The sequence below is a fragment of the Dendropsophus ebraccatus genome, chromosome 11 (genome assembly GCF_027789765.1).
Source record: "Dendropsophus ebraccatus isolate aDenEbr1 chromosome 11, aDenEbr1.pat, whole genome shotgun sequence".
In the NCBI taxonomy this organism is placed as follows: domain Eukaryota; kingdom Metazoa; phylum Chordata; class Amphibia; order Anura; family Hylidae; genus Dendropsophus; species Dendropsophus ebraccatus.
In genome coordinates, this window is record NC_091464.1 from 86,180,187 (window position 1) to 86,207,343 (window position 27,157).

The 27,157-nt window shown below is 42.5% G+C and overlaps 1 protein-coding gene across 3 annotated transcripts in view; it reads right to left on the reverse strand.

Moving 5' to 3' along the window:
• EPHA6 (EPH receptor A6) overlaps positions 1 to 27,157 on the reverse strand; it is a 714,887-nt gene that overhangs the window by 250,964 nt on the left and 436,766 nt on the right. The window lies entirely within an intron of this gene.

Genomic DNA, 27,157 nt, shown 5'->3' on the forward strand with positions numbered 1-27,157 from the left:
ATGCAGGTTATTAGCAAATGATTTCATATTGCTGTAAAAGGATATTTAATCTATTTACCCTATCTATCTATAATATGCATATTATTATTGTTATAATTATTATGACGTGGAGACATTGGCCATGTTAGTATAGCCATTTAATGCTGGGTTGCTTCTGCATCACAGGTGACGTAAGTCTATTGGAGTCTAATGAAATCTATCAAGGGACTTGTGAGGTCCAACCCGAACACATCAATGAGAACTTTGGCCATGCAGCCCGTGTCATGGCCGGACTCAGGTTATATTCACACTGCGGAATTGGCGAAAAATTTCAAGCCGGATCCAGCTGCGCATGCAGCTTAAAAGGGGTACTCCGGGCCAGGGTTATTTTTAGTATATGGCCGGGGAGGGGGTGGATATAGAAGCCACTGATCACTTACCTTCCCGTTGTCCTGTTCTGCTGCCACTTCCTGGTCTGAGATGCGGATGTGACATCTCAAGAGAGCTCAGCCATTCAGTGGTCGTAGCGGGGTCCTGCCTTGGCCGCTGAATGGCCGAGCTGCCTTAAGACGTCACGGCTCAAGCCGCAACTCAGACCAGGAAGCGGCAGCAGGATGGGAGAACGGGGCGGCATGATCTGGGACCCGATGCTGGAACCGTGGAGCTAAGTGATTGGCGGCCTTTATATCCACCTACTTCCTGGCCATACACTAAAAATAACCTGTAACGCCTGGAGTAGTGGATCCACTGGACCGTCACTAGCGATAGCACTAACCTCACCAGGGAGCGGAGTCTAAGGGGACGCTGGTTTTCACCAGAGCCCGCCGCAAGGCGGGATGGACTTGCTGCGGCAGGCGACCCCCCGGTCGCTACCCCTGGCTTGGTTGCTAGTGACGGCAGGCGAGGCGTGGCAGGAGCAGTAGGCAGGAGATAGTGCAGGCAGAGGACTGTAGACGTGATCGCAGGTGGCGGACAGGACTCAGGAACAATGGGAAGGCAGGTGGCAAGGACTAGGGACAAGGACTGAAGACAGGAACAAGGGACAAGGACTAAGGTCAGGAACAACAGGGAGCTGGGCCAAACGCTATGGGAAGCATGTAGAGGCTCCAACACCTGGAAGGGGGCAGAGCTGGAACTTATAGGGGAGTGATTGACATGTGGACCAATTAGGAGCGCACTGCCCCTTTAAATCTGAGACAGCCGGCGCGCGCGCGCCATAGGAGGCGGGGACGCGCGCGCCGGCCGGCACAGTGAGAGACAGGAGCGGAGGAAGGTGAGGCGCCCCCAGGGGCCGAACTAGCAGCAGCGCCGGGTCCCTGCACAAGGACCCCGGCGGCTGCATGGGGCAGGAGAAGCGGCCGCCGCGGCCGTGCCATGACCCCAGCCCGGAGCACCTCTTTAAGCTCCGCCTGTCCCATTGATTCAATGCGATTTCTCAAGCGCAATCCACAATCTACCCAAAGAATTGACATATCAGTTCTTTGAACAGAGCGCAGATTGCGCTTGAGAAATCACATTGAATCAATGGGACAGGCGGACCTTAAAGGGGTAGTGCGGCACTAAACAATTATTCACACAATAACACACATTACAAAATTATACCACTTTGTAATGTATATTATGTATGTGAATGGCCCCCTTCCCCATGTTTCCCCCCACCTACGCTAGACCCGGAAGTGTGGTGCATTATACTCACCGCATCTCGTGTCGACCCCCGTCCGCCATCTTGGGACAATGACGTAGTCTTCGGGCGGCCGGCTGAACCGCTCCATCTGTCCCTCATGCCGGCCTCCCTCTGCAGCGTCATCAGCAGCTCAGCCGCGATTGGCTGAGCATAACTGTGCTCAGCCAATCGCGGCTGAGCACAGTTATGACGCGGCATGGGGGGGGGGGCCAGCATGAGGGACGGATGGAGCGGTTCAGCCGGCCTCCCGAAGACTACGTCATTGTCCCAAGATGGCGGACGGGGGTCGAAACGAGATGTGGTGAGTATAATGCTTCACACTTCTGGGTCTGGCGTGGGTGGGGGGAAACATGGGGAAGGGGGCCATTCACATACATAACATACATTACAAAGTTGTATAACTTTGTAATGTGTGTTATTTTGTGAATAATTGCACTACCCCTTGCACTACCCCTTTAAAGCTGCATCTGCAGCTGGATCTGGCTTGAAATTCTTCGCCGATTCCATAGTGAGAAAATACCCTAACCATGTAGCCCTAGTCTAAGTGATTGTTCCAAAAGACTTGAATGAATAAGGTAGAAAAAAATGACCGAATAAATTAATAACCGTGTGTAACAAGGGCAAAGATCAGCAGCATAAGCCCCAAGGCTTGGGTACTCATAATCTACATGTCCTGAAGGGGAATAAAACTAAGAGTCACTTGTGGAGAAGGATCAGGGTGTACTTAGACTAAATTATAACAGGTTATTTCAACCACCTGCTTTTAAGGCCAACAGGTTACTGTCATGTATTAAAAAGACATGGACTCATAATGGATCAGTATCGCTTCTTTATCATACCACCTACAGCCATATATTAAAAACAAAATCCCCAGATAACCCCTTAAGGTACTGAGCACCAGTTCATAGAAAAGAGGAAAAAGTCCAAAAACGACTAAAAAATTAATATTCTGAGTTCTGATTTCTTCCCTATCTGACCTAGACCTCAGTTTAACACCTTGCTTTTGCAGCACACATCGCATCCTCTACACAATCATCTCTTTGCTGATACATCATTCATTGCTGTGTATTTTGCTGCAGGCGACTATAAGCGAGGACTGGACTTAGTTAGTACTGTGAGCAGGAAAGAGAGAAAGATCAAGTCTGTCAGCCTCCTCCAAAGGAATCATACTGTTCCTAACAGGTAAATCAAAGCTTCCCTTTCATTTAAGCAGCTGCAGGTCAGTACCCAATGTAACCCCTTCTCGCTGAAAATTTGCCCAAAATTCTGAATTTAAATTTTGTATTTTTCTTAAACATTTGTTCAGCTAATAAAAACTTTACACAAATATGGCTGAGTTCACACTACGACAATGCTGTCCATTTAACAAATCCATTTAATGGTTAAAAAAAAAACGCATAAAAAAAAAGTTTTTTGTGGATCTGTTTGGATCTGTTTTTCCGTTGGCTTCCATAATAAAAAAAAGGATCAAAAAACATATCAAAACACATTCCTTTTTTCAGCCTACACAAACACATGGTTGACCATCCTAGGACTATGTAACGTACGCTCACGAAACGCTCATCGAAGGGGTTGTTCGGGATTAGAAAAGAGGATCTATTTTTTTTTTTTTTTTGCCAATCGGCCAGTTTCTGCTATTGCAGTTCATCTTCATTTGAATGGGAATAACCTGCAGTACCAGATTTCTCTACAGACAAGAGTGGCGCTGTTTGTGGATAAATAAGCCAACCCGTTTTTTGTTCAATCTCACACAACCGCTCGAAGCTTTTTTTTTTTCCCCCTTTCAATGCCATTATCTTCAGATGTGGATAACACAGTTCACATTCCCTGCCTGGCGTATCTCTTATCTATCTTAAAAGCCTCTTTGGTGCATCACAAAATATAAAAGAACAGACAGAAACTGAGAAAGTTGGAGCCAGCGACATTTTCAATTGATTTAAGACGTGTCAGTGTCTAAATAGAAAGTCAGAAGAAAAAAAAAAAAGGGAGAAAAGAGGAATGAAAATGAATGACAGTGTCTGGTTGAGTTATTGTAATTCATTTTTCAGAGTAATGATGCACACTTGGTCACAAATACACAATTTGCCTGTTGCATCAGTGATTTGTAGCGAAGCTTTAAGTAGTTACTGATATCATCTTGCTTATGAGCCATTTCAGCATTGATCTTTGTATTTTTAATAAACGACCGGAGGAAAAAGACATTTGTTTTACTGCTGTCTTTCTGAGATAAAATGACTCATTGCACGAAACAAAAAATTGGCAACCTTTGAGTGGAAAATTCAATACTAAACATGATGGATGAAAAGGGGTCGTAAAACGGATAAAAGTGCATTGTTTGGACCCGCTAATCTCTGTGTTAATGGTTCTTCGGTGGAGGGCATCATGCACACAGCCATATTACCCCTCTGCGTTGTACAGAGCCGGATCGTTTCAGCTTTAAGAGCAGGGATGAGGAACCTTCGGCCCTCCAGCTGTTGCAAAACTACAATTCCCATCATGCCTGGACCGCCTGAAGCTTTAGCTTCGGCTGTCCAGGCATGATGGGAATTGTAGTTTTGCAACAGCTGAAGGGCTGAGGGTTCCCCATCCCTGTTTTAGAGTATAAGGCTGGGTTCACACTGCATTTTTGAAATCCTTTTTTTCCCCATCCATTTTATCCAAAAAACGCATGAAAAAACAGATGTGATCAGTTTTTCTATTGACTTCCATTACTTAAAAAAAAGGGATGAAAAGGTATCTGTTTTTTTCAGCATATGGTCGACCACATTTTTGTGTACGCTAAAAAGAAAGCGATGCGTTTCGATACATTTTGGATCCATTTTTTATACCGGAAGTCGATGGAAGAACGGATGCCCACAAATGCGTGTGTTTTTTCATCCGTTTTATGTGTTTATCCGTTTGTGTGCATCCATTTTTTCATTGACTTCCGTTATGAAAAATTGATCTAAAAACGGACCGCAATGTCTCCCTTTCTTTTTAGCGTACACAAAAGTATGGTCGACCATGCTGAAAAAATAATGGAAGTCAATAAAATAATGGAAGTCAATGGAAAAATTAATTAAAACGGATGGACGCAAATGAATCCGTTTTTTTCCATCCATTTTTTGCATAAAAAACGGATTTTGCATAAAAAACAAACAAACAGATTGCAGCAATGCAGTGTGCACCCAGCACCCAGCCTTAGTCATACCCTAGCAACCAATGAAGGCAGCACCACCATGGTGACATCACTCAGAGGGTGGGGCTAGAGCTTAGAGACAAGACACAGCCACACCCCCTGTGACATCAGATAATTACTGTTGTCCATTGAGAGGGAGGAGCTGAACAGCTGGAGACAATACACATTTTGTAGTTCTTATTTTCAACTTCCTGTCAGGGGGATCACACAAACCACTCTGAAGCTAATATTACTAGTGGTAAAACTACATTAGAACAGTATACACTTCTAGGGGTGATTGGGAAATTTTATTTAAAGGAGAAGACTGTCGATGTATAAAATCCAGCAGCCAGCATGTTCAGTGGAATTTGATAACACGTACTAACTTGCCTCTCCCCATGCCCATGGTGAGTGGCGGGACTGGTCTCAGGACCCCTGCCAGGCTCCAGGATCTCCGGCGCTGACACATCATGACCCAGCTGATGCACTGGCTGCTCAGCCAGTTAGTAACTGGAACGGGATGCAGCTCCAGTCAATGACTGGCTGACGTCATCACAACTAGGGGTGGAAATGTCTTGCCATGGGTGTTCCGAGGCTAGCCCTGTCGGTGACCGTGGGCACGGGGAGCGGTCAGGTCATACTTATAATCATGGGGGGAAAATGTCTTACGATGAGGGTCTCGAGGCCGGTCCTGCCGCTGATCGCGGGCACGCGGAGTGGTCAGTTCATATTTGTAATATATTTCCCCCCAGCTGATCTAAAATAGGTAAGAAAACCAAATATCCCCATCTAGGATCCCATTGCCTTTCTCACTGTGTTGGCTGATGACGTCCTCCGATTAGGATTTTCTGCAGACAGGCTATAAAGAAGATTAAGCCGACTGCTAATATGAACTGCGAAGTGAAAAGTTGCATCAAGAGGTCCTTGAGCCTGCAGGTGAAAATATTAGCCTACCAACCACACAGCAGTAGTGCTTTATTACTAATATTATTATAATATAAGTCAATGGAAACTTTCTGTAAATAATATTCCTATACACAGCTTATTCTAAGCCTGATGATTATACAGAGATGAATAGTACACAGGTTGTGCTCCTAAGTGCGGATTATGTGCTGTAGTTCTGTGTGAGCTCAAAATAATATGAACCTCAGCTGCTGCAGAAGCTCATAATACAGATAGCAGATATATGGCTGGAAGAGACAATGGAGCCCCTGTGCATGAGCAGTGTATAAGCCCCGAGTGTCCCACTGGCTAAGTTTCTGATAGTAAGTTAAAGTGTCCCTTATTCTTAAGCCATATTTGCCCACTCGAGTGATCAGCCACCTCTACCTCTCTTTATTTTAGTCTTTCAGAGTTCTTTTCAGATTTTGACTCCTCAGTTCATATATTTTTGCAGCCTACCTATCCCCTGATGAATCTAATAACTGTCAAAGAGGAAATGCGTTGGGAAAGCACTGTAGGGTATCATTAGAGTCTGCACCTAGGGATAGACCAGGGCAGTGGTTGCCCTTATTGGAGCCAGTGCTCCCCTAGTTCCTGAGCAGGCAGGGGTGGAGGGCAGTTGTGGATTGGGCAACCATGAGCGGCTGCCCATAGTGGACATATTCTTTCTTAGCTGCTAGTCTTCCCTACTGTCTTTTGAAAGGCAACGGGAGATCCAAATCTGGCACTCTAGCAGATTGGCGCTCATTTACACTTTAAGGTCGGGTCGTGTAATAGGACCCTTAATCCGCCACTGGTGAAGGGACATTCTCAGAAAGGGAGTAATATGGAGTAATGTCCTCTTTGAATTAAAGAAAGTCTTTCAAAATATTTTGTGTGTTTGTTGTGAAATACAGATACATGTTTTTAAGTATTAAAAAGTTAAGGTTAAATATTACACATCTGTAAAAGAGTCTGTGGGAGTTGCCTCTTTGCCATTCAAATAGAGGTTCTGCAGCAGCTAAGGTACACCTGTGTCCCCTTTCCTCGATTTTAGTTAAAGTACACCTGTCATTGAAGCGACTATACCATCAGTACATTCGCTTTAAGTTTTGCCCATGAATAGAACGGTGCCGATGCCGCGGTCCCTTCTTTAAACCACGGCCCGGGTCTATTGCCAAGCACCAGCCTGGGCTGAATCAATGGAACCGGGTCATAGAGGGGAGGGGTTTCCCCCCCCCCCACTGGGGGCGGGCCGGCCCTCCTCGAGTGCTTCAGCCCGTGACAGAGCTCTGTAATAGACCGACACACGCCGTGCGCGGGAACTGGGCCGTGCTTCAAAAAAGGGACCATGGCACCGGCATCCCTGCGCTGGCGCCGTTCTATTCATGTGCAAAATTTAAAGCAAATGTAGTGATGGTACATTCGCTTTAAACAAAACTTTTGACGCCAAAAGTTTTGACCAGTTGGGATGTAAATATATCCCAGAGCATTTTGAAGGCAGATAAAGGCACATTGCATTTTAATTTTGCTTTCCAGTCTTTGTTCTTAATTCATATTCTTTATTATATTATATGCTATTATCTAGTGCACATATGCATGATATAATATTATAATATAGTATTGTTGTGCCTTGGTCCTCTGCATATAAAGATTCTTCTCATTCTCTATAGAACCTCTTACGTTTCTGGAATAGGGACATGGTGAGAACTGGAGAGTCAACAACTGCAATGATTGTAACTAACAGGCAGCATTTATATAGCTGTCATAGTTCTTTTACTCGCACCATAGGAGACGAATGGCACACTATGTTCTTCCGTGTTGTATCCAGTATGCAAGATGCTCTGCTTCTGAGATCAGCGAGGAATCACAGGTTAACACCAGGGAGATGGATAAGTGAGCGGGAGTAGATGACACTAAGATCTTACTGCAAACACTCAGTGCAAATATTCCATGCACAAAGTCAATGTTGGATTCAATTGAAGATATTTGCAGAAAAGTCTTTTGTCATAAAAGTAACAAAAGAGTTATAGGAAAAGGCTGGACCAAACACAGAGCGGAGGAATACGCTGCGGTGTAATACTCCTCAATGCCTGTCTATCTTGTCTATGGAAATAAATGTCACAGACTACAGCTATGAAATAAAAACTTTAATCTGTACACCCCATTAACTTTATGGTCCTCGCTACTTCCCCATACAGTGGTGTTCTCGCTTCTCGCTTAGGTTAGATATTTTTGAATATTTTATCACAATGCATGGGGATAAGAGGGAACGATCTTCAGTTTGTTATTTTTGTATTTCCTTGTATGCAGATTGTAAGGTGGGAAAGGGTGTGACCCCAGGGCTTGCCTAAGGATATGCAAGAAAAGTCTCATGTCTGTTTCCACTTTGTATTGTGTATTTTATTGTGAAAAAAAAATAAGAAGAAAGAATGAATGAATGAACTCCAAGTAAATAATACTGTAGAGGTTGCAGGATGCAACTATCACAAAGCGTGCTATGCTATCAGGGTACTGCACTTTGCAGAAAGCAGGGACATCTGTCTTTAACAGACATTCCTGATCTTTTGCGTGATTTCCATGGCACCGTATTTTATTAGTGTAGGGTGCCATGGAAAACGGAGCAAAGACACTTGTATTCCCTGCTGCTGTTTATAAGAAGTAAGCCAGGGATACTTTATGCATCCCTAGCTTACAGTTAGTAGATTCCATGGGTGGACACTCCACTCCACACAGTAAGCCAGTGCTGGTTTATACACTATTGGCTCAGTGTGAGTGCCTACTAGCCACAGGGAAAAAACAGAACATGCACCAGATTCCTGCATAACCCAAGGAATCTACTAACATTAAAGGGGTATTCCAAGAAAATCAACCTTTCCCCTATTTACGGGATAGGAGAAAAACAGGAGATGTTTACTCCCCGCCAATCTCTGTATCTGTATTATGACTAATCATTCCTACGAAGTGATGGAAAGAGACGAGTAGGTCGGAAGATCGCTGTACTCTGCTCTTTCCATTGGCTTCATAAGAATGAATAGCGCCTCGGGTCACCTCATGTCGTACCCATAGGTCTATTAATAATACAGAAGCCTTTGGCCCGAAATGAAGATTGGCGGGGGCTTCAGAGGTCGGACCCCCCACGATTTCCAACTTTTCCACTATCCAAAAAGTTGAATTTCTTAAAATTCCCCTTTAATGTTAGTAGATTCCTTGGGTTGTGCAGGGAATCTGGTACATGTTCTGTTTTTGCCCTGTGGCTAGTAGGCACTAACAGTAAGCCAACAGTGTATAAACCAGGGGTTCAGAGGTCGGACCCCCCCATGATCTCCAACTTTTCCCCTACTCTGTTGATAGGGGAAAAAGTTGATTTTCTTGGAATACCTCTTTAAGATAGAGATGCAACCCTTGCTTACTGTTCCTATTCAATTTAAGGAGGTTAGATGATGAAGGAAAATAGTTAAATAAATAAATAAAAAAGTCACAGTCAAAAAAGCCAAAACAACTGTGTAAGAGAACTTACACACTGCATCTAGTAATAACATTGACAAATGCTATCTGATTGAAGTCGGAGGCCACCAAACCACCTTTTGGAGTATGTTCTTCATCAGTGATTCTGTAAAATTAAAGGGGTACTCCGGCAGAGGGGCTTTTTTCTGGCGATCTGGCCGGGGAGGAGGTGGCTGAGGGCAACGACGTCCACTCACCTCCCCGGTTCCAGCGGCGGGTCCCGTATCGAAGCGCTCCGGTTCCCGCTGCCTGGCCACTTCCTGGTCTCGAGGGCTTGAGACGCGACGTTTCAAGTCAGCTCAGCCAGTCAGTGATGGAGGCGGGCTCCCACCTCCATCACTGACTGGCTGAGCTGACTTGAAATGTCACCTCTCGAGACCAGGAAGTGGCCAGGCTGGAACCGGGGAGGTGAGTAGACGGCCAGATCAGGAAAAAGCCCCCCGCCGGAGTACCCCTTTAACTTAAACATTGACTTCTATCTATTATCTATCTATTTGTTTAAATCTATCTATCTATTATCTATCACATCTATGTTTCTATCCATCACACATTTCTCTCTCTTTTAGATCTGTTAGATCTTCTTGAAGTTTCGGGACACTAGGGTAAGGCTCTGGAGGTTTGCACCAGTCTTTGGAGATTACAGCGCTTCTTATTTCCCCTTTTTCTGTAGACAGACAGATAGATATTCAGACACACAATATGTTCCATCTGTCTGTGCTTTCAGTGCGGTATTTCAGCTCTGGTTGTTTGCATAATATCAAAGTTATCCTGTACTAGAAGTTCTCATTTCTTAACTTCAAAAGATCCGAGCAAGTTCAAAAAAGGATACACATTTGCTTCAGTCATAATAATCTTGACAAGTTCATTTTTACTGCAGTCATGAGAAATAAAGAGAACAAAAAAAAAAAAAAGAATCTGCATGCAAAGAAGCAATATCCTGCACACAGTAACCTGGCTTCACCTCACCCTATTAGCACAGCCACCCGGATCCATTGCAGGCTATTATTCAGCAGCAGGTGGAGATGTCTCTTCATGTGTGCTCAGCCTCCGGAGCACTGCCATTTTACATACTTTTAACTTTCCTTCCAATGTTGAAAAGCAGGCCTTTCGAAAATCTACAAACGCCTCCAGAAAACAGGGGGCAGCTTTGTTAAATCGCCTACCACCCCCACCCCCCTTCCCTATTCAAATCCTTTGAGCAACTCTAAATCTCTTCCCACTCAAAATATAGGTCAAGCAATGGCTTGAAGTGGCATTTAACTCTATTATTAACTGTCTTCAAAGTATAATAAACAAGGGACAGGCACTGATCGGTAAACTAAATCCAAAAATGTACTTATCCCCAAACACAAGCAAAGTGAAGAAAAAAAATAAAAAACAACGGTATGCAGCAGTGATAATATGGTATTGTACACAACTGCGGATCTCTCGGCTTCGTAATAAAAATTTCAGCAAAACAATGCTTCCTGTCACTACAATTACTTAAAATCCAACTATTTATTTTAAACATGCTGCTTTGCTTTTCAGAAGGCTAGTAAAATGCCGATTCCTGTAGCGGCGGCTTTATTCTCGAAGAATATGAGATATTGCTAATTCGGCGCTCTAATGCTGCCTTGGGAACAATCTGTAAAAGGTGGAGTATTCAAATGGATATTTTTAGTTTATTAACACCACTTTCTAATGCAAATGTAAGTAGCTCCTGATATATCTTAATTCTTAAACTTACTATACAGATAATTTGAAATATAGTTTTTTTTTCCTCTGCTAATGCAGTATACTTAAGTAAAAGGCACTACAATGTGACATCTAGTGAAAAAGAAAACATAAAAGGAGATAATCTATTATGGAAAAAGCATAAGGAGAAAAGGTTTAAGGAAAAAAAAAACACTGTATAAATTAAAACTTAAAGCAGATAGAAACAAAATCTGAAAATATGGAAATTAGACTCATGACCTCAGAGTCCAAGAAAGCAAGATTCATTTGGATAAGTTTTAGTGTAATTCCATTTAGAATGGGAAGATCAAGGTATCCGACCAACTTTGATTGAAGCAGGCTTCCCAAGTCCCAAGACAAGCCAAGGGAAGCATTTCAAATACTTGCAACCCTAGAGGGTTTACTTCTGGGATAGGGAACTGCTGCCAAAACCACAATCCCCATCATGCCTGGACAGCCAAAGTGAAGCTTTAGCTGCCCAGGCATGATGGGAATTGTAGTTTTACAACAGCTGGAGGGCCGAAGGTTCCCTATCCCTGGTTTTCTTGGTCAATAATGTTGAAACAATACCAAGAATGGTGTGATCACGGAAAAACATTAAGAACGTGACCTGTAGATGGAAACAGGTCATCAACGAAATGGGCCAGAGGAGGACACCAAGAATTGTTCTAATGAACAGGTTCACACTCAAGGAAACTGTAGTCAAGTACAATGCTGATTTCCAACTAATAGGTCCATAGACTTGTCATTTCTTTGCACAAATAGGATGTAACAGCAGACTATTAGTTTAGGTACCATTGTTGTTTAAGGATTACCAAAAGGCAAGACCCCGGTAGGCAAAAGGTTGTTGGATAGTGATTGACATCACAAAGAAAGTAGTAGTCACCTCAATGATGTAACAATACAAGGTCACAGTTAATTTCTGAGGGTGCACGAATCCAGTGGTGGCCAACCGCGAGTCCAGTAGAGGTTTGAGGTAGTGATGGTTCCAGCATTCTTCATGGTCACTGTTTACCCTTAGGCAGAAGGGCACTTCTGCGCTATACCTCAAGGGTAGTATTGTCATGGATTGGTTCCAGGGATATAGAAATGCATTTTCTTTGTTTTCCCAGCCTTCACAGTCACCAGATATCAACTGATAGAGCATCACTGGGATGAGGTAGTACAGGCTTTTCAGGGCATGTTAGTACTTCTATTTAGCAACCCTGACAAGCTATTCTACCTGCATGGACCAACATTTCTGGTCAATGATTTTAGCATCTATGGGAATCTATGGCACAATATATTGTTATGGTTCTTAAAGCTGACGAAGGTCCCACATACTATACACGGATGGCTCTAATAAAGTGGCCATCTTTAAGGAGCAGGTTTATTCTTTAAGCATTATCCACTATGTACTAGTCATGCACAACGCCTCAAGGGAATAATACAGCATGGGATGGAGCATGCAGAGTTTAGAAACAGGTAATCCAACAGAAGAAAACTTTGGTATGCCTCTGAATGTGGAGACATATGGAGATATTGTAGGCTCCATTAGACTTTTTGGGTTTCCTATTACTTCGGACCTCCTGGGAAGGTGTGGAGGAAGTTTCGGCTCTACAAGATCCAGACGGATTGACATTAAGATGTATGGGACCTATATCTGCAGAAGAAATTTCTCGCTATAAATCTTAGAATATATTCTAAAGCAGCTAATAACCATGTAAAATTCTGGACAGAAATAATCTATCACCAGACTGACAGCTGTCAGAAGACTACAGAGTCATGTATGGGAAATGTTGACTATTTTCACACCTTAGGCTCCATGTATATGGCCGTGTCCTAAGAGCCAAGGGTGTCTTATTAACAACCAGGGTGTCTTATTAACAACCTAGGGTGTCTTATTAACAACCTAGGGTGTCTTATTAACAACCTAGGGTGTCTTATTAACAACCAAGGGTGTCTTATTAACAACCTAGGGTGTCTTATTAACAACCAAGGGTGTCTTATTAACAACCTAGGGTGTCTTATTAACAACCAAGGGTGTCTTATTAACAACCTAAGGTGTCTTATTAACAACCAAGGGTGTCTTATTAACAACCTAAGGTGTCTTATTAACAACCTAGGGTGTCTTATTAACATCCTGGTCTTATGCCGGGTATCTCTTCCGCAACAGTTTTTGGCTGCCCTACTACTTAACAGCCCTAAAACCTGAAACACGGCACAAAAGCAATGCCAGTGGCTATGCGAATTCTTGTAATATAGTATAGAAAATATATTTTGTACGCATCATTCGGTAATTTACTCTGCGCTGGAGCATCAAAGTACTATCCTCTCATAGACGTATGAAACATAAGAGGGAGATAAACGTCAACAACTCGGCTTCAGCTAGGTAGCATGAAAAACATGAATTCATCTTCCGAAAACAGCTGAAAGGCAATTGATCCAGACATCAGCATGTATTATACCATAGAAAGCAACAATTACAACTTTGCTTACTGGGATTTCTGATGCTGGGATGCTGGGATGCTGAGCAAGAGGACAAATCTGATTGTCATAGTGGGGAGACTGAAAAAGTGATGGATTTAATAAATACACAATTTAACCTTATTATAATATATGTCAATGAATGTAACAATGATAGGAAACAATTAGGCTGGGTTCACACTGTGTTTTTGCAATCTGTTTAACGTACTCAACACTATTTCTGTGTGCATCAGTTTTTGCATCAATTTTTCCCCCCATAAAACGTATACGTTAATTTAAAAAACGCAGTGTAAACCCAGTCTTAATGCTTTCTGAATTACTGGAATATTCTGACCTCTTATGACCATTTTTTGTAGAGATAAAAAAATAAAAAGTTTTGGGAAAAAAAGTTAAAATGTGGGGGGAAAAAATTCTTAAATATTTTAACTAGTTCGTTTTTGTAAAACTAACTTGTCCCAATGGTTTGATTGTACAGAGACCTCATCAAGGTTAAAGGAAAAGTCCAGAAAGGCTGAAAGAAATAACATGCTCTAACCTTCTTGGCACCAGTGCTAATGCAGTGTACCGACACTCTGGTCCCTGGTCGCTTCCTGGTCTGAGTTGGGACCTGTCTCATGACGTCTCGGGCCTGCCCAGCCAGTCAGTGTCTGTGGCGGAACCCTTTTACGGCCACTGACCGCTGAGCGGACCTGACATGTTACAAACCAGTCCCAGCTCAGACCAGGAAATGTTAGCGGACCCGATGCTGTGGTACGCGGCATCAGTGCTGGAGCCAGGGAGGTGAGAGTATGTTATTTCTTTCAGCCTCCCCTGCACTTTTTCAAAATATTGCCCTGCCTGGACTTCTCCCTTAAGGCTGGCTTCCCCTGTATATTCCATAGATGTGATCCTATTTTATCAATTATTATACTATCTATGGTAACAGAATGACGAATACAGTGGTAATAGATAACTAAGGGACTGTTCTGTGACAATGGCTGATAGAGTCTCTTCTAGGCTCACCAAGAACCATACACTCCATTTTTGATGACAAGCCAAGGTTCTGTAGACTCACTTCTCATGAACTTTTAGTACACAATAAAGAAGAATACAGAACATTAGTAATAATAAAGAAGAATACAGTGCATTCTCTAAAAGATAAAATATCTGTGGTGTCACTAAGAAGCTACACCCCTTAAATGAAGGTTTGTACGGGGGGGGGTTATCAATAATCAACATGAAACTTGAACGCTAAGTGTTATCTAAGTTCAGATAGTACACGGTCCACAACACAAAAAAATGAGTTACATCTGGTCCGTTCACTTCGTCAACCTTTGCTTTAGCCCACAGAGGTGTCCACTACAGATGCTATTAGGCTTTACATGTATTTACTGGCTTACATAGTACAAATAGATACTTCTACTGCAACAAAACTTCCATCAATGGTGATGTTCTTATAATCATTCTTTAAAGGGAACCTTTCATCACTTTCATGCCGTGTGACCCACGAATCATCGTTCTGGTCCCTGGTAGCGTCTTCCAGTGCCACTAGCCTTTATTGATAGATCTTGTTCTGATTGGGTAAAGGGAGAGCTCTATCAATCAAGGCCATCAGGACAGGGAGAGGTCAGCGTGCTGCCGCACCCCTGTAACGCCTCCGCTCTGCCCCACTGGTGCATGTACTCTGCCAGGGTCACTAAGATCTGTGTGGCTCTTCGCAAATCTAAGAGACTCTAGTGCTGGTGTAGATCTATGCATCATTTATGCCTTCTAGCAGATGTAAATCATGGTAAATTAGTCGTCTTCTCCCTGCCTTGTTGAGCCCCTTGGGTGTACAGCAGGAATGGGTTGTATTTCAGGAAAAAGGCACCAATTTATGGGCAAACTGGGTAGTTGGTGCAAAAATCTGAGCCTTTTTACACCAGTCGTGCAAATAATAAGTCCACCCGAGTGTCTAAGGCATTGCTATAAACTTGGGCTACAATGGATACCTGATGTGAATGTTTTATCCTGTTGTATCCGAAAGGCTTCTTATGGTCCTTCCCAAGCTGTTACATAGCTGTACGGAGTCTAGGTTTTGGAGTAGAATGATTTGTGTAAGTTCTCTTATCAGGAACTCTTCCATACATGATAAGATACCACTTTCCTTTTTCCTGAATACTGCACAGCTACAGCAATGACCTTTGTAAAAATCCAAGGAGTAAAAGAAATGTCAAAGGGCTGTAAGCTAAAGGTGGTTAGGCATACAGTACCATTCACAGAATGCCAGTCTCCACGATTGTCTTTTCAAAGAAATGACCTTTGAACCACTTTATAGTAACAATGGTTTAAGAATTGGATATAATACAATGGGGCTAATACCTGTATTGCTAATCTCTTTTTTTTAATCTGTACATAATCTGATAGAATATTGTGCATGCTTATATTCATGGATTCTGTTAGACATTATATGAATAAAGTATAAAATACCCCATTCACTTCCATTAATGCAAAATATCAAAAGATTTCAGTGCAGAATCCACACAAAAACCCTCATCACATCCTAATTCTCTTTTGATACAATCAGAAGTTGTAGCAGGCTAGCAGCATAGAGAACATTATACAGCAGTACTGAGCAGTGTAAGCTCGGAATCCAGCACTGGAAGGAGATAGAAGACATACTAAAAGCAGTAGCAGTCAGTTTCTGTTTCTCTAGTAGCTTTATCCTTTCTCCTCCCATCTCAATGAACTTCTATAGGCAGCAACTGGATCTTGTATTAAATACATAATATCCATCTGCTTTTCTACTTACTGATTTTATCTACAAACTGGGAGCATTCTAGATGGGTACTTCTGCACAGAAAGGCCTTATTTAATTTGGGTATTGCCACACAGTGGGCCTATATGACTTGTGCACAAGGGGCCTATACTTTATGGCGACTGCTGCACAGAGGGGCAAAATTCTATATGGGGACTAGTGTACAGGGGGGCTATATTATATGGAGTCACAGAGTGGGACCTAATGTTATTTAGGGGTAAAGAGAAGGCCTATACCATATGGGAACACAAAGAGGGCATATGGGGCAAAGAGAGGGCCAAACTACTATAAGGGGGCACAGAGGGGACCTAACTACTGTATGTGCTGAAGCATGGAACCTAAAATTCTGACGAGAGAGTCATGGCTAGGGCCAAACGGGACAGAAAAAGAAAATTGAGGGACTCCAATCAGAGAAGGCGTCAACTGTGAGTCACTGGATATAGGTCAAAAACTTTGCATCTTCTCTGTCTGCTTGCCAGCACTTCCTGATCTGTAAAGTTGTTTGAAAGGAGTTATACTTTAAATTATCTTTTTAAATAATACCACTGTATTTTCCAGTTTTAAAGGTGCAAAAACATATTAATTTATATTGTAGCAAAAATGCAGACATATGTATCCTAAAAATAAAGTGGAATAAAACTGAAGTGTGAAAAACTAAAAATGATTGAGCCTTCTGGGGAGCAATCTGCATTCTGACCTTTAGAAAAGTGTTAATATGTATTACTCTCTGTAGGGTATCTCATGCATAAACACATTTTCAAACTTTAAAATATACTTTTAATTTCTGATTATCTAAGCTTGAAGTACTAGCTGACTGTGTAAGAGGTGTTTAATGGGGTCATCCAAAAATACTAAATATTATCCATCTACAAGAGAGGTGATAAAGATCTGCTTGGTGAGTGTCTGATTCATTGGACTCCAACTGGTTCCTTGTTCCCGCTGTTCCATAGGACTCACTGTGGGACTTCCTATGCTAGCCTAGAAGAACAGAGCAGAGCAACATCCATGTGGTGCTTCACCAATCACTGTTTGCACATGGGACTCCCATTCTTTTAATTGGTGCTATCCCACCCCACCAATCAGATACTTATTAACTCTTCTGTGGAAATATGTTTTAATATTGGGATAACATCTATCCATCCATAGCCATCTAAGAGATGGCCAACACCATGAAGGAGGAACATCTACAATAATAGGGATGGGTAGTAAGGGGGTCATTCCAGTGATAGGGAAGGTTGATGTTATTGGCTGGATGGCGCCTGGTGACCTCACAATGTTACATTTTTGGCTATTTTTTCTTTTGGGGAAAATCACACGTTCCAACAATGTTTCCTGTCATGTTTGTAAAAGAAAAAATGACGTCTGTCATTTTGCGGTTTGGCCGTCTATCAGTGCAATAACGACTGTTGGTACATTATTCTACCTTGGGTACACTAATTGGCCTTTGGGTGTGTCTTTAAATGAAAAGTCCATTACATTTAATAGTAAAGCCTGTGAAAGGACGGTGAAAAAAAGGAAAACTGTGAGTGAGCAACTAAAAAATAACATCTGTTTGTTAGGGCTGCAGCGGCGTCACGTGCTCCAGGCTCCCGCTCTCTACATATGGATGCTGGGGCCCCATGTGCCCAAGCCCGATGCCGCCTCCTCTTTGGCCTCTGGGGGCGCCTCATAGCTCCACGGTCCTGTTCTCCGCTGTCCCAGTGCGCACGTCTCTACCTCCTAGGGTGTGCACACCGGCTGTCACAGATTTAAAGGGACAGAGCATCCCTAATTGGTTAGAGCACCAATCACCTTCCCAATAAATGTACACCTGTGGTGACATTAATTGTTGGAGCCTCTGCATGCTTCCCATAAAGTGTGTGGTCCCAGCCCTTCTCTGATTCCTGCCCGTGATTCCTGCCCTTGACTGCTATTCCGTTTCCAGCCATAAGTCCAGCTGTGTTCCAGCCGGCCTGCCTACGTGTCTCCAGCTGCACCTCACCTGATGCCACTAGCAAGCAAAGCCAAGCCAGCGGTAGCGACCTGGGGGGTCACCTGCTGCAGTAAGTCCACTGGTGGGCTCTAGTGAAGACTAGAGATTAGCGAACTGCTCGGACTTTTGGTCCAAAAGTAGTTCGCTCTCTCGGCATGCCTTTGATCCCGGCTGCATACTTGCGCTCACGGGAATATATGGCCAGGATATTCCAGGGAATCCCTGTTGAATTCCCTGGAATATCCTGGTCGCATATTTGTGGGAGCGCAAGTATGTGGTCGGGATCAAAGGCATGATGAGAGAGCGCCGATGCTGTCGGACCAAAAGTCCGACGTCCGCTCATGTCATGATAATTATGTTGGGCGCCCATCCTTCATTGACTTCAGTGCATTGTATGGAGGTGAATTAAGATGCGTCAATAACGGACGTCTTTTCAAAAAGAAGAAGAAGACGCTATTTCTAAAACTAAAACTGTGCAGCTGTGCCTTGTATTAGATATGCTATTATCACTGCGCTCCGACACAAACAGCAAGTTCACAATGCTAAATAATAATCTGTATTATCAAGATAACTACTGAGCTCTTAATATGAAACCAAAATGCAACTTAACATTCTGATAACGCGGCACACTAAATGGAAGAATATGAATTGCTCATGTTTCCATGAAGAATTATTGTACAGTGCCATTTGCAATAATTCAAATTATCTTTCGGCTTCTAAGGTTCAGTCACTTGGCTGATTAGAATATCACAGCAACATTTTCCAATAACAATAATGGCAAGTACTCAAAAACTACATCCAGTCTCACACTGAGGTCCAGAAGCCACCCCGGCCTTCAGATTCCGGCACAGACTGCTTTTTATTTTTAATTATAGCCATAACTATATAACTTTATCTTTCGGTTGAAAGATGGAAGGTCAGAAATGAAGCCTTGTTAGTAAGAGGTTCTTCTGAGGGTCTATTTTAAGGTCAGTAAGAGACTTTTATGAATTTCTAGGAAAGTCATTCTTCGAAGTATTAAATGGGTCTTTCTTCCATTTAGCTGGTGTTTCAATTTTTGCAAATACTTAAAGGGATGTTTTTATGCAACAGAACATGACCATAGATAAAAAGGAAATTAAAGGAGCGGTGATTTTAGCTTCACCAAACTTTGCATAAATGCTCGCTACAAGTGACTTTGGAATGTATCTTATCAGAAAAAAATGCCTTTTTTTCCTCTTAACAAGCTCTTATTCTTTTCCCCCACCTCCAAACCATCATTCACTCTGAAGCGCAGCTCACAAGCATCCGTAGAGGAAAGATAGGCCATTGGCTTAGTAAGTGATCAAAATACATGCTAACAGCAGAAGTCTAAGGGGAAGGAAGGATAAAGATGGAGAGGACGGGTAAGTAGTTGGAGAGAGACAGAGGCAGATAGAGAGACTGTAAAAAGACTACAGTAGTTTACGCTGCTCAGTATTGCTCTTAAATGCCTTCCATGCAATATAACAATATACTGACATTTTCATTGTATCTATGCTATGCTTTGGCATAGCATAGATCAGTATATGCAATCTATTGATTGCATGTTTTAAAGTGGAAAAAAAAAGTTTAAAAAAGTATACTAAAAAAGTTTTTAAAAGTATTTAAAAAAACCCTTATAACCCCCCACCGATAAAAATAAAATATTTATTTTTTAAAATAAAAAATATTTAAAATAAATAAACATATACTGTATATTGTAGCGTGCAGAATTGTCCAATCTATTTAAATATAACATTATTGTTCTTGCATGGTGAATGCCGTAAACGGAAAGGAAAAAAAACACAAGAATTGTTGATTTTTAAAAATTATATATCAGAAAAAAAAATAAAAAGCGATCAAAGTTTTTCTGTTACACCAATATGATTTTAATAAAAACTACAGATCATGGCACAAGAAATGACAACCCAACCAGTACTGTAGGTGGAAAAATAAAAGTGCTATGGCTCTTAGAAGGCGGGGAGGAACATTGCATTAATTTGACCCGGACATCCAGGAATCAATGGGCTCGGTCTTGAAGGGTTTAATCACAGCCGTTGATGCAAAATGGCAACAATGGCCATGATTAATACTGAATTTACGTTGTGTGAACATGGCCTAATAGTGTTATGAATAATACATTTTATATTTGTGAGGAATCGCACTTTAAGGCTATGTTCACACTACGTAAAGTACGGCTGTTGTTGCCATTGGTAACAACGGCCGTACTTTATGCGCCTGTGAACATTGCCTGTTTCTTTATGTGATCCCGGCCGGAGCGTACACACATCGTATACGCTCTGGCCAGGATCCCGTGCGGCCCTGCAAATAACTGACATGTCAGTTTTCTGCGGCCGCAATTCAGTGAATTGCGGCCGTAGGAAACCCTGTCAGTTCACACACAATGAAGCGAGTGGCTCCGGCCGCTTGCTTCACTGTGTGCTATGGGAGGTTCTGATGCGGGTGCGCGCTGATGTGCCCCGCATCAGAACACTGCGGCAGGAAAGATCATCCGCCCAGTACTGCAGTACCAGCCGGGATGATCCGTGCAGAGACCGGCCGTTCCGTGACCCGGCCGGGGTCACGGAACGGCCGGTCTCTCACGACATGCGAACATAGCCTAAAATTGTGCCACCTTTGCATATAGTCAGCAAAAAAAGTCTGTGGCTTATTGCCCTGACCCTGACTTGTACACAAAACTAAAGCTCCCAATTTGAGAGAGGACAAAGTTCATTACTATTCATGATGACTTATTCCTTGCAATATGAAAGTAAAAGCTATGCTGTTATAGGATCGATGTAGTTTGCAGAGGTATAAAGACAGAATTATTATTTTTATTTCTATTTTTCATGGTATTTCACTGCACCCTTGTTATGTGTATGATGAAAAGCCGAACCATTACTTCCCTTAGTATTTGGGGGGGTTTCAACAGTTTTGAGTCGGATCATTTGTGAAGACATAAGAAATGCCTAAAGTCTTTCTCCGCGTCGGTATCTTTTTCCGATTCCGATACATTATGTATTATGCAAATGTGTGTTGTTATCTAGCCGCTGAGGTTCACGTACCATTAGCATCTGGTTCAAAATACCGCCTTGAGGATTGCTATATCCAGTTTTCTGGATGATAGTAAAAAAAAAAATCTGCATCTCTCCCCGAAAAGGAAACCAATAAAACAGTATGTGCGTAAGTTAAAAGTGCTATTTTATTTTTTAAGTAACGGACTGATTTGTACCAGATTGATCTCTAGGGTCTTTTTTGCTCATTTTTGGATCACTGAGAACTTCTGCTAAGTATCTCGAAGACGGAGAGGAAAGTTTTGTTTGCTCTACAACTCTCCTTGAAGGCGAAGTCATTTTCTCCAGAAATGAAAAGTGAATTTGTTTCTCCGGAAGATGTATTATCGTTGTTTACTGAGAGATGAAACTAAATCAGGCAAAGATTTCATGTGTATTGGGGCAGCTCCGACAGGACGTGTCTAATCGAGAATAATACAAATTGCATTTTAGAATAAATAAATTGGAGAATCATCCAAGTCAATGAGAACTTTAAACGTGCGACAGCTGCTAAATACCGTTTTGACCCCATAGGCACTTAGGTTCTGATCTAGTGTTGAGTGAACAACATTTCAATTAATTTCACTGTCTGTAGTGAAAAGGACTCTACGGGTACAAACCCACACACCGTATACACAGCAGATACGCAACAAATACGCAGCAGATTTGTTGGTACAGATTTAATGCTGTGTTCAGTTATTTAGATCTAATCTGCTGCGTATTTGCTGCGTGTTTGCTGCGTATCGCAGCAGTAAATACGCTGCTTATACGGTGTGTGGGTTTATACCCTACAGGGGAAATTTATGAACACAAAACTTTCATATTTAGGCATACGCTTGCAGTGCCTAAAAACATGTAACTTTTTACTTTTTATGCAATTCAGAAATTTGCACCAGTTGTCTCGGGAGCCTTCTACCCTCCAGCACCGAACAATTTTCACCCTCTTCTCTTTCCGAGACGTGGAGGGGGTGGGTTTAAGTCCTTGTATATTTGTATGCTCCTATGTTTTTAATAGTAAAATTTTATATTGTTTGTAACTTTATTTTACAGGTTGTGTATGATATTTAATGGTCCCCGGCTTCCTTATGGATATTCGTGTCCCACTGATTGAAGAAATGGAAGGCCGGTACCAGTGGTGAAGGCCACTTCCAAGGGCAAGCCTCACCTGTCTGTCCACCTCCTCTTCATCCTTCTCGGGCAAGCTAAGTGTTAATGGTGAGGACGAAGGTGGCAAAAGTCCCCCGCCTACATTGAACTACACCACACCAGAGACATGGAGCTTTGCACTAGCGGTCAGTGGCAGACTTTGCCTTGTTCCGCCCAGCCTGATCCCTGAAGCCAGTGCTGCCCCCACATTGTACTGCTCAAGAAACTGTAGAAGACAGGGACGAAACAGGACAAGGAGAGGAAGAAGCTAAGTACTGAGGCGTAAATGAGAGAACAATGGCTGCCCCTAGGAGGTATTTCCAAGGTGGCATCTGTCACTGGTAAGTGTAGCTGACTGGTTCTGCTGGGAGTATGTCCTATTAGGACAAAGTCTTCATTACTTATCCCCCCTTTTTCAGCCACCAAAGGGGAGGGGTGGGGGTGGTGGTTAGTAGCACATTCATTTTATAAAGCTAGAGTGGAACATGATAGCAGCTGTATAATTCTGTACATAGGGTACCCCAACTATGACAGTGTCAATGTTGTGCCCCCCACTAACATGTGGGCATTGACTGTATATTAAAGAGGTATTCCAGGAAAATTCAACTTTTCTCCTATCCATAGGATAGGGGGAAAGTAGGAGATAGCGGAGGTCCGACTTCTGTAGACATCCCCCCCTCTGACCTCCGTATCGGGCCTACGGCTTCTGTATTATGAATAGAGATGGGGGTACAGCACGTGACCTGCAGCTCAATTCATTTCTATGGAGCCAACGGAAAGAGCCGAGTATATACTTGGCTCTTTCTGTTGCTCCATAGGAATGAACTGAGCTGCAGGTCACGTGCTGTACCCCCATCTCTATTCATATTACAGAAGCCGGAGGCCCGATATGGAGATCAGCAAGGGGGAGGGGGAAGGTGTTGGACCCCCGCAATGTCCTACTTTTCTCCTATCCTGAGGATAGGGAAATTGTTATTTCCTGGAGTACCCCTTTAAATATACTTCTTGCACTAGATGGTTTTGTTTTTCTTGTAACAAAACAAAATAAAAAAAAGTGATCAAAGAAAGTTTTTGCGAGACTAAGTTTTTTCACACCAACAAAGAAAAAAGGAAACAAAAAAACAACTGAATTAGAAATGTAAAATGTTAAAACTTTATCTATTCCAAGTACTGGAGAATAAGTTGAGAAATCACACAATGAACCTCGAGATGTTTTGTATGTATTTATGTAAAGGAGGAATGCAGTGCTTTAATATACATATATGAAAGCTAAAGTAAATGTTTAAATCAATTTCCCGATTCTTGGCAAGAAAAGTGAACTTCTAAACAGGAACATTTTCCTTTGTTGTTCTATGGAAGGGGTTGATGGATTGAACTCCAAATGGAGGAGAACAATGTTGTATGTATGGTGTTATTCATCAGAGGAAACAAGTCTGCTTAACTCAGACATACCTCAATGGTTTATTGTAAAGCTGCAAATAACCTAAAGGGGGAGGCAGACTGGTACTGTTACTGGTAGCACCCTGCCCTGGTGGAGACATACTGTACAGAGGTGTCCTTCCTTACCTTTCCTCTTAAATCGACAAGTCCCACAACTATAATTGCTGACTCATATTTAATCAGACATTTACATTAAAGGGGAACTATCAACAGGTTAGGCAAATCTAAACTGCTGCTACTGTATGTCCCTACGGCACCTGGGGCGCTGAGGCTGAAGATGAGTCTCTTGCCTTCATCCTTGGTGCTGTTCCTGTGCAGTTTGTAGCTATACTGCATCTAGTAAGGCCGTTTGAAGCACTGGGGCATCTGGCCCAGGGCAAATAAGTGGTCTGGGAGCGGTGGCCACACCCCCCAGTGGCCAAAATCGCCCAATTACCATAAGGATTTAACGACTAATCGCGCATGGGAACGGTGCAGAGGATGAAGGTAAGAAACTTACCATCAGCCTCAGCACGCCGTGTGCTGTAGGGACATATCAGCAAGTCAGATTTGTCTGCACATTCATTTAGTAGCAGAGAATCCTGGGAGTGCTTGCATTGTATGGTCAGCTCTCTTGTTACACAGCACCAAAGACTCTGGCCACACAGTGACATTATACTGGCTGAATTATTGCATAACAAAAAGCATTGTCTCCTGGTAAGCATCCAGGTTGATAATATAATTGGCAAAATTTATATACAACCTACATGATGAACAGGCGTCTTTCCTTGCATGAGAGCGCAAAGGACGGGGGACTTCCTGTGTTTGGTCTCTTTTTTCAACAGAGAAAAGACCAAATATTGGCATGAACCACAGTTTGGGCATATGCCTTGATTTGAACACAGAAAACTGTTAATTTCGCAAGTTTTCGCAACAGGTAAGTTTTAGAGTTAAGGTGCATTCAAATGGGCAAAAGACACATCTGAGCTGTGGGAAACATGGGGGGAGAGAACCCTGAAGTTCCCTTTCATTTCAATGGGATTTTTAGAAATAAACTGAGTGGAAAAGAAGTAAGTCATTCAGGGCTGCCTTAACAGTATTATGGGCCCATGGGCAGAGCTGTGGACTGCCCCACCGACCCCAGGTAGCTGACACCGCTGCCCAGGAGACAATAGTTCAGCCTCAATTTCTTTCCCTCCCCCCTCTCCTGCCCAGAGGGGGCCCCTATGAGTCATGGGCCCCCAGGCAGCTGCCTACCCTGCCCAATGGGAAAGATGGCTCTGGAGTCACTTTTTTGTGTGTCAATAGTAGCAAAACTTTTAAAGGGAATAACGTGATGTGTTTTGCTTTTGTGAACATACGCTAATAGTGGCTGCAGATATCATACAACACCGGGCCTATCCAGTCTTTAATGTAAACAAACAAGCAAAAATACCCCACCACATTCAAAGGCTGACATACACTTTAAATTATAATTGGCTTCCCCCAGCCTAATGGGATAAGCATTGTTCAGACATGTGATTGTCACCATCCTGAGCTGATCCGGTACAGAGCCAGGCGCCCAGTTGTGAGCTTGGACGTGATTAAATCCCAGTCTTCAGCCTGGCTGCACACGTCTAAATATCAATCGCATTTTTTATGGTAACTGTACACAGTGCAAGTCATATTTATCACAGTCTGTTCCTTCTGTTCTTGAAGAATAAACACATTAGAAAGCCTTTCCAAATTACAATCCCAGGAGCTTCACCCCCTTTTCGATAGAAACCGAGAAATGTGAAATAAAACCCTGCTGCATCACTCACTTTTTTTTTTTTTTTTTTAATTGCATTCTGGCTGCCGCTCAACATAGATCAAATATTGCTCATACATTGAGCAATGTGCATGATTTATAAGGCACTCAGCGCCGCCATCATCTCAGGTCACATTATGTTTCTAAATATGGCTGAAAGTCCTGTGATTATATCTGATCGGCAGCTGAGCTCCTTCTTTTTTTTTTTTTTTTTTTCTTGAACTCTTATTTCTTATTATAAGTATCGGTCTTGCACATTACCACGTTGATTATTCCTATTTTCGGTCCCATTTTTTTTCACACATCTATTGCCTGACGCGTACAGAATGTATCATTACTCATAATCTCACGTCTAATCTATATGGGAATGTTTACTGATGAAAAAGTGCTAGAAATTATTCTGAGCGCTACCTGCCAGAAACTACCAGTTATGTGCTGCTGTGGTGTGGTGACCGATATCCCAGCATGCACCAGACGGTCCAGAACTGGAGATGGAGAAGAGAGCGATCAGTTATGCTTGTTCTTATCTCAGGGCTTGGAAGGCAATGAAAAATTTGAAACACTATAAGAGGGGTAAAAGAAAAAATCTCCTTTGCTAGACTATGTGCTTAAAGGGGTACTTCGGAGATTAAAAATTGCTTTAATAAAGTCTCATATATATATATATATATATATATATATATATATATATATATAAAAAAAATTTTTTATATACATATGCACTTCGGTGGTTAGTGACAGCAGTAACAGGTGTCATGGTCGCCTCTGCTGCCACCAACATTTGTGTTGGGAACTGCAGGGCTATAAGCCGGCACAAACTGCAGGGCTCCGATCCCCTGCTCTGTTCTAGCACTGCCGGCCAGTGCTATAAATTTGTAGTTTACTTCTATTAAAAAAATTTCAAGTCTTCCCATACTAATCAGCTGCTGTATGTCCTGCAGGAAATGTTGTTTTATTTTATGTCTGACACAGTGCTCTGTGCAATGGGGATTCACAGAAAACCGAGACAGAGTTCCTGTCTCGGCCAGAGATGTCAGCAGAGAGCACTGTGTCAGACTGAAAATAAAACAACATTTCCTGCAGGACATACAGCAGCTAATAAGTATGGGAAGAATTGAGATTTTTTAATAGAAGTTTCTGTAAGTCATTTACAGTATTTGTGAACTTGTCTGACGAAGGGATCTTTTGAATCCAGAAAGCTTACAGCTCTAACAATTTTCTGTTGGCCAATAAAGGTATCACTCCTAAAATACTTTGATCACAAGTATTTACCACTATAGTAATAGAAGTAAATTACAAATCTATATAACTTTCTGACACCAGTTGATTTGAAAGAATTTTTTTTTTTTGCTGGACAACCCCTTTAAATGATTGACACAGGATTTAACCCCAATGTTGGTCATTACCGACAGGTTCCGTCTGCAGAGAACAGTCAGCACCTGCCGGGTATGACACAGCCGGCTCTCAAGTCTACGTCATACTCCCTTATCTGTCCCATGGGGTTCATGAATGTCATGGATCAGGAAAGACTTAAAGCGACTCTGTACCCACAATCTGTCCCCCCCCCCGAAAACC